This window comes from Nicotiana attenuata, chromosome 3, assembly GCF_001879085.1.
Source record: "Nicotiana attenuata strain UT chromosome 3, NIATTr2, whole genome shotgun sequence".
In the NCBI taxonomy this organism is placed as follows: Eukaryota; Viridiplantae; Streptophyta; class Magnoliopsida; order Solanales; family Solanaceae; genus Nicotiana; species Nicotiana attenuata.
The window spans coordinates 55275959-55284479 of NC_031991.1; the positions used below are offsets into that span (position 1 = coordinate 55275959).

The 8521-nt window shown below is 36.0% G+C and overlaps 1 long non-coding RNA gene across 1 annotated transcript; it reads left to right on the forward strand.

Moving 5' to 3' along the window:
* On the forward strand, positions 4556–7609 carry LOC109223799. Its single transcript, XR_002067660.1, has 2 exons — positions 4556–5137; positions 6963–7609. It is a non-coding gene; the product is annotated as an uncharacterized LOC109223799 (long non-coding RNA).

Genomic DNA, 8521 nt, shown 5'->3' on the forward strand with positions numbered 1-8521 from the left:
ATGTGGTTTGTCTACAGTTATAGCAATCATATCTATACTCTTTGGTTTTAAGGAAGCTCCAGGTGGTGGTATTAGTACTAGGTACTCAATCCACCGGAGTTAGTTAAATCTAGAGTATAGAGGGGTTGCAAAGAAGAGCAATTGCAAGATATCATACAAGATTGCAGGATTGTTTTGTACAAACATGACAACACTGTCAGACATACAGAACAAGCATGCACAGCTTTTGGGGCTTTTATTTGCACATTTTGCAGACAGTAAAATCATCAATGCTAGTGATTTTAACTGGATGATGCAAAAGGATAAGGAAATAGAGAAGGACAAGGGGTACAGCAAGGAAATACATCCAGGTTTTTCTATTACACCAATCTATCGGGGAGGGGAGAGTACAAACTCGATTGAAGTTCTCACAGGTAACTCCACTGAGGTGCAGAAGGGTGTGGTTGACGATGTCTCTGAAGCTTGGCAACATCGGTTCTTCAGAGCAGCTACAGTTAAACAGGAGCTTTGTGAGGTCCATCTTCAGTCCTCCAACACCATTGATTCAGGTACATACAAGAAGATTCACAAAAGAAATGGAGTCAGTCGATTTGATTTGAACAAAAATGAAGTAGACAGTAGAGAGAAGGAAGAGAGAGGAGGTCGATATTACCTAGGGCGGAAACAGGTGGAAATGAAACGACAAAAAGATACATATGGGAAGCTAGGTGTAATGAAGGGGTGTATAGTGGGATACACGCGTACATTAGGAAATGTGAGAGTGCAGGGGTTATATTTGCAAATATGAGTAGTTTGTGCTTATAGGGGTTATGCATGCAAACCGGTATAACTGGGCCTGTATATGAAATTGGTGGACCCAGTAATGCAGGACTGGGTTTTATGCAATGGGTAATTATGGACTAATGTGGCTACTTTTGCAAGTTGAGGAGTTTGGAGATATTACAGTAGGCTGTGGCTATTTCTGCAAAGCAGTAGCAATTTTAATGGGGCTGATACAGGGGAGGCTGTTTGTGCAAATCAGTAGCACTCATGCACTGTGGCTTAAATTGCAATTTGCAACAGGTCATGGCTATTTCTGCAATTCATGCGTTTGGGCTGGAGGTGTAATTTGGAGGCTATCGGCGCAAAGTGTTCTTTTGGGCTGGCCGTGTCTCCTTCTTTGTGGAGTGGGCTGCTGTGATTTATTTTCTTGGACTAGTTTTGATGCAATTTTGAGTAGAATTTTTGTGATATCAATTTTGAGTATAATGCTCAATTTTGATAATAGGTCTTATGTAGAATTATATTTCCTTTTCGTACATCCGTTAGGATTTCATGACACTGTGCTTGTTTTGTTATATTTATAAATAAAAACTAGCCCTAGGCTCTGCCTAGTGGATTGCTTAAAAAAAAAAACCCTAAACCCTAAGACGTGAAGTTTTCCTAAAGGTTCTGCATCCTAAAGGTTCTGATCCGCAAGACTCAACTAAACCTGCTCATGACTCGTGAGAACTATGTAACCTAGGTTCTGATACCAACTTGTCACGACCCAAAACTTACCCGGTCGTGCTAGTGCATATCATGGAGCTATGCAAGCCAACACACTCCCAAACAATTCGATATTTCATTACAAGATAAATAAAAGCCTTTTTCATACTGAAATTTCATAAAAGAGATCAACTCAAAAACAAAATGAGGAAATAAATAGCCCGACATCGGGGTGTCACTAAGTCATGAGCAACTACTACAACTGTTCTGAAATATAGCAAGACATACATAGTCTAATAGTAGCCAAAATACACTAAAGGGAAGATAAAGAAGGAGAAAAGCAGGACTGCGATCGCCAAGCAGCTACCTTGCTATCTCCGATGAAAGTTTGCAACTGGAATAGTCAACAGCCGCTACTGTGGCCAGAGATACCTGGATCTGCACACAAGGTGCAGGGGGTAACGTGAGTACACCAACTCAGTAAGTAACAAGTCCAAACTATGGACTGATAGGCAGTGACGAACTTAACCTCAACAAGTAATAGAGATAAACTGTGCAGGAAAAGTAGGCATGCTATCAGTTCAAGTATACAGCTCAAGCGGTAAAAAAAATACAGATCCAAACAATGTGAGATATAAAGCTCAGCTAACTCTACATGCCAATGCATAGAATGTATGAAATGCGCCATGTGCTCCAACTCTCAATTGCGCAACCACTCGGTACTGCATATGGCCATCCGGCCCAGGGAGATCCATCGCGGAACATATACAACACTGACTGCAAGTCATCTATATATATATATATATATATATATATATATATATATATATATATATATATATATATATATATATATACATATACTTAACCACTCTGTACCACATATGGCCATCTGACCCAAGGAAATCCATTCCGGAAGATATTCATCACTGACTATAAGTCACTCGGTACCGAGGAAAAGGGTACTCCAACCATGTGGAGAAATCCATCTCCATATATCAATACTTCGGACAAATCCATGTCCAGGAAAATCCATCCCTCAATAATATTATTTGCGCTCACTGGGAGTGTGTTACAGACTCCGGAGGGGCTCCTACAGCCCAAGCGCTATCATAATCATCAATATAACTACTGCGGGGTGCAGCCCGATCCCATAACTGTCACTTATAATTAGGCTCTCGACCTCACTCAGTCATCACTCTCCAGTTGTTGATACCCAATTTTTTCCTCATATATTTTAAATATATATATATACATTCAAAATAGTACATATGCATCATCATTTGATTTATAAACACCTACAAGCACTTTTCCAATTTTCTATAATTTTAAAAGATTTTTAAATTAATTTATTCCCACATTTTATTGTGTAAACGCTCATTAATTGCATCATAAATTATTTTTATAATGATTTTGTCATCTAATTTTATCATTTACATCCATATTAGGTTATAAATATTTTTAGTGCATTTTTATAATTACGTTTGCATCCTTTAGACTAAATTGTACATCTTTGCAATAATAGCCCATATTAATGTATAATTATATTATTTATGCAAAAAATAATCTTTTATATGTTTAAAATGTTAAACAACTATTTTAAGTCATTTTAGTGCACAAAGGATATTTTTGGTATTCATTTATTATTTATTATAAATTATTTATTTATTAAAACTGGTATTTAAAATCTGGCCCCATTTTTATTTAATTTCGGATCTAAAACTACCCAAATCAACCCAATTTACCCCAGCCCAACTACTTAAAATCCTAGCCCAATTCGCCCCAGCCCAAACCAAATAGCCCTTACCCAATACCCGTTTTATACCCGACCCAAACCCCTCCTTCAATCATGGCCATTGATCTTTCAAGATCAACGACCCTTATTCGCCCCTTCTTTTAATTAATCTACCCTCCCCCAAACCCTAGCCATTCTGACCAAACCCGGCCTCCCCAAATTAGGGTTGTGCATTTGGATCGGATATCCGAAATCCGATCCGATCCACTCTATTTCGGATTTCGGATTGGATACAGATTATGTTTTATAAAATTTCGGATTTTCGGATTGGTACGATTTTAATCCAATCCGATCCGAAATCCGAACTTATATGGGCCTATATATATATATATATACTACCCTAAAATTATAGGGTTAAGCTTATTCATTTATCAGACAACCCCTTAGGTTATATCGATGTTCTCTCTCACTCTTACATATGTCCTCTCTTCCGCCTCTCTTCAAAGTTCAGTCCAGTGAAGACCAAACTTCTGCCTCTCTTCACTCTTCACTCTTCGCTCTTCACTCTTCAGTAATTAAGTCTAGTTCCAGTCAGTGAACTCCAATGTCTAGTGAAGTAGAAAACTCCAAAGTCCAAAATCCAAATCTCATCCTCTCGAAGTCTCAAGTCTTCACAGTTTGATTTCCAATCAAGAGAAAACGACACAAACCCTAATCGACGGTAAGACTGACATTCTCTCTAACTATTAGTTATTATTGGTTTCATTGTTGCTTTTTCCCTCTCTTAGAGCTCAAATGTGATGTTTTTCACCTTTTATTTCACGACAGAAATCCAATAACGTGTGTTTTTTGTGTCTTTTTTTTTTTTGTGTGAGTTAGAGAGAGATTACTGTAGACATGTGATTTTTGACCCTCCCCAAGATTTTACATATTTTAGCATATAAATATTTAGTTTAGGCCTAATATGACTATTTCAATTAGTTCTGACTCTTTTACTTTATTTTGTCACGAAAAATAAAAACTACAAAAATATTTTCTCTTATTTAGCTAATTGATATTTTATTTAGTTACTTTTAGTTTATCTATCTTTCATAAAATTAAAAAAAATATACAAGAATAATTTCACTTTTAGTATTTAGTTTAATTCTAGTAATTTATTTTAACTAGGAATGATTTCACAATTTTATAGTTATTATTTAGGAATTAATATTTTTTAGTCTAGTAGAGTTAAATGGTCATTTTAAAAGGGAAATTTGTCCAAAATTTTGCCCAATTCGGATCTAGCACATAATTCCCAAGCCCCTAAATCTAAGCCTATACTCCCCTAACCTAAAAATAACCCTAGAACCCTAGGGACCTAACGCCTAGGACCTAAAAAAATCAACGGCAGTAACAAAAAATGAGACCACCACCCACGCCGTTCTTCTTCATTTCATAGCCTAAGAACACCTCTGTTCTTCTTCAACACCAACGACGCCTGCTTCTGAACACCTAAAAATCCCAGCCGCAAACCACCATATCTCCTCCACACCTGGCCGCCGCTGTCTCCCACCCCAAGAGAAAGCAAATTCCAGCCGCCCAGACTCACTATACACACACACACACAAAAGTTAGGATTCTTCTGAAAAATCATCTTTGGGAATTGAAAGTTACACAGAAAAATCGCACAACTCCGAAAGATCTGAAAACCAGGAAAAGGTTTCTAAATATCTGGATTCCAAAGGGGTTTTTGAGGTCGAAATTTGCTGCCTGGTTGCTGAAGTTTTCCGGTTCCGTGCGATTTTAGTCGAGGTTTCTGGTTCGAGGTTCCGATTTGGCTCGGTCCTTGTTCGAATTTGTTGCTGCTGTTTGTTTCATCTTCCTTTCGAGTTCAATTGTTGGAACTCTCATTAGATTGTAATCGTTGAAGATTCAAAAATATCAAAAGCAATTCAGGTTCATCTGTCCTCCTCTTCTCTGTTATTTGATATGTTACTTTCGTGGTTGCGATTGAAATATGTTGCTGGCCTGTCCTCTTCGTTTTTTGCTAATTTCATATGTGTTCGTCAAGTTTATTATGCGAATCAGTTCTAGTTTGGAGACTAGTTTGTCAAGTTTTTAACTCTTCTTTTTGGGTGATTTCATCTCATTGTTAGAAGACTATAGTTAATTAAGGGTCCATTATCTAATGTCAAATTGTTGGTATATCTGATTGTAGGCATTCGTTGCTTTGTCTTTATCTCTATTTAAACTTTAGTATTTTCTAAGTGGAATTTGCTTTTGTTGCCTTTACTAGACGTTTTAGCATCAATACATAACACTGCTACTGCGATAATTGGTATTATATTGCAAAGGAAGCTAAGGTAATTCCAGTTTTAAGAGGCTTATAGGATGGAGTTTTAGGATTGTGATACTTGGGTTAATAATTTCCATTTTTCTGCATTTTGGAAACACATTTCACAAAGCCAAGGGAGTAGTTTTTGGTTCATAAATTGCTTAGCTTACATCCTATTCGTGTAGATTGATCTTTACTGTTATAAGAAGTTATTGTTGGCATGTGGAAGATATTAAATTTGTGTTCTGGTTTTTGTTCGTCATGTGTATGACTGCAAGTGCTTAATAGTGGCTTGGCAGTGACATAATTGAATCGAATAGCAAGGAAATAGGTAAGTTTTACAGAAAAGAGATATGGTGTAAGAATGCATAGCTCTCTGCTTGCAAAAAATTGAAAATGAAATCTTTTTTTATTCCTACTGATGTTCGATCTTGTGCAGTAGTTTATTCAGCATGTATTTCTACTTTACATTCAGTGATGCATCAAAAGTCCATTGCGCACTACGTTAGAGCATTTGTTTGGCATTAATCATGTAGGGACTTTGATTTGTGTTGCTGCTCTTATGTTATGTAGATGGGTTATGATTGCCTTTGGATGTGCTAGTCTATAAAAGAGCTAGCATAAACATGTCGTGAATCCCATTCGGGTGTGCATTTCATGTGACCCGACCTTAACTTCTAATAATAATAAAAATAAACATGTTGTAAACCGCGAGTGCATATCATGTGACGCGATTCGCAATGTGTACAAAAATAGACGAGCGCGCGCCATCGCGACGTGTTCAAACTCAATTCGGGTGTGCATTTCATGTGACCCTACCATAATTTTGAATAATATAATAAAAATAAACATGTTGTAAATCGCGGGCGCATTTCATGTGATGCGGTTTGTAATGTATACCAAAACGACAAGTGTATGACGATCATGAATTTTCCTAAAAAACATTAAAAGCGGCTAGAAAGTTAAAAGATGTGCGTAGGTTTAAATGTGTAATAAATCAGAAAATTAGGTCAATATCAATAGTTGAGCGACCGTGCTAAAATCACGAAACCCGGGAATGCCTAACACCTTCTCCCGGGTTAACAGAATTCCTTACCCGGATTTCTATGTTCGCAGACCATAAATAAGAGTCAACTTCCTCAATCCGGGATTTTAAACCGGTGACGGGACACCATAAATTATCCCAAGTGGTGACTCTGAATTTGATATAAATAATTCCGTTTCGGTTATTGTCACTTTAATTGGAAAAATTCCCCTATACCCTTCCGGGGTAAAAAAAGGAGGTGTGACAATTACAAGATCATTATTTTGAATTTTCATGTTGTCTTTTTTCAATTTTTGTATGTATGTATCGATTTGGCTTTATGTTCTATTTTTTATGTCTCTTTCATGTTCTATTCTTCTACTTCTGATTTTACTTTGATTTTTTTTGTTTTGTTTTGGTAGATGGAAAATGAGGCAGAGACACAGAATGAACTTTAAATTGTTGAAAAAGTTGGTGAAAGTAATGCTTCAACTGATTCCACAACCAACAACAGTGAATCTGAATCTGGTTCGAAGAAAAGAAAAATGGTTAAAGAAAGATCAATTGCTTGGCGCTGCTTCAACAAGTTCACTAATGCCGAGGGTGTGAAAAAAGTGAAATGCAAGTATTGTTCAGAAGAATATGTAGCTGATACCAAGCATAGCGGCACAAGCCATTTGTTATTTCATATTCCCAAATGTCCGACCAATCCCTACAAGGCAGAAACAAGCCAGACAACATTAGGTTTTCAACCGAAAGATCTAACAGGTGATGTTTCAGTTATCCCTTGGAAATTTGATCAAGAGGCATGTAGGAGGGCTTTAGCTCGTATGATTATTAAAGATGAACTTTGCTTTATTTTTGTTGAAAAAGATGGATTTAGAGACTTTGTGAGAACTCTTCAACCTTTATTTCATATTTCATCTCGTACTACTATGACTACGGATTGTCTTGAGATGTACCATGTAGAGAGACTTGCTTTGAAGTCTATTCTTAAAGAATAAAAACAGAGAATATGTATTACTACTGATACATGGACTTTAATTCAAAGAATTAATTATAGGGATAATTACCGCCCTTGTCACTTGGCCTAACAGCCCAACTGAAAATGGCCCACGTTTGAAGTCCTTACCTAGTTTGGCCCAGGTTATACATAATTTGAAAGAAAATTTTCAGCCTTTAACCACTATTACAAACACACTTTTAGGGTTTCTTTATTTTCATTTTTCCCCAGCACAATTTATACTCTCAACCCGCCTCTCTTTACTTTCTCCTTTCTTTCTCTTCTCTCACTCACATAGATCTGAATATTTATAGAACTCAAACTTGATTTAAAGCATTTTCTCTATTAAGTTGCTTAATCTTCATAAATTTTTATAGATCTCAAATAGTTGAATCTCGATTTATGTGTGTCCAAATTTAAAATTGAAGTTTTGTTACATCCATATTCTAAACTCCATTGAAAGAGCTTTGAAGCTCTAAGTTCAACTCAGATTTGGAAAATCTAACTCTAAAGTGATGGGGTGAAGTTAAAAAATTATTCTAAAAGCTTGTAATGATAATAATCTTGAGTGTTGGGTTAATTGTGTTTGATTAACATTGATTTTGGGAACCATACTAGTTGAAGAAGGAAGGTCAATATGAAATCCAGTTTTGTATACACTGTTCTACATCATTATACAATATTATACAACATTATAATGAGGGTATAATGTTGTATAATATTGTATATTGGGTGTGAAAATACTGTTATACAACATTGATCTTTTTTTTGAAGTAAGTTTCTCTTTCATGATAGTAATTTTAGTTTTGTTGCATGTTTTTTATCTTTAGTTTTTCCACAGTTCCCTTTTGCTTTTGTTTTGGTTACTTTTTGTTTAGATTTTTCTTTTTGCTTTTACTTCGTATTCTCTATATTTTTTATTAACACTGAGTTTTGCTTTTTTTTTTTGCCTAGTCGAAATCTGGTATACATTATTCA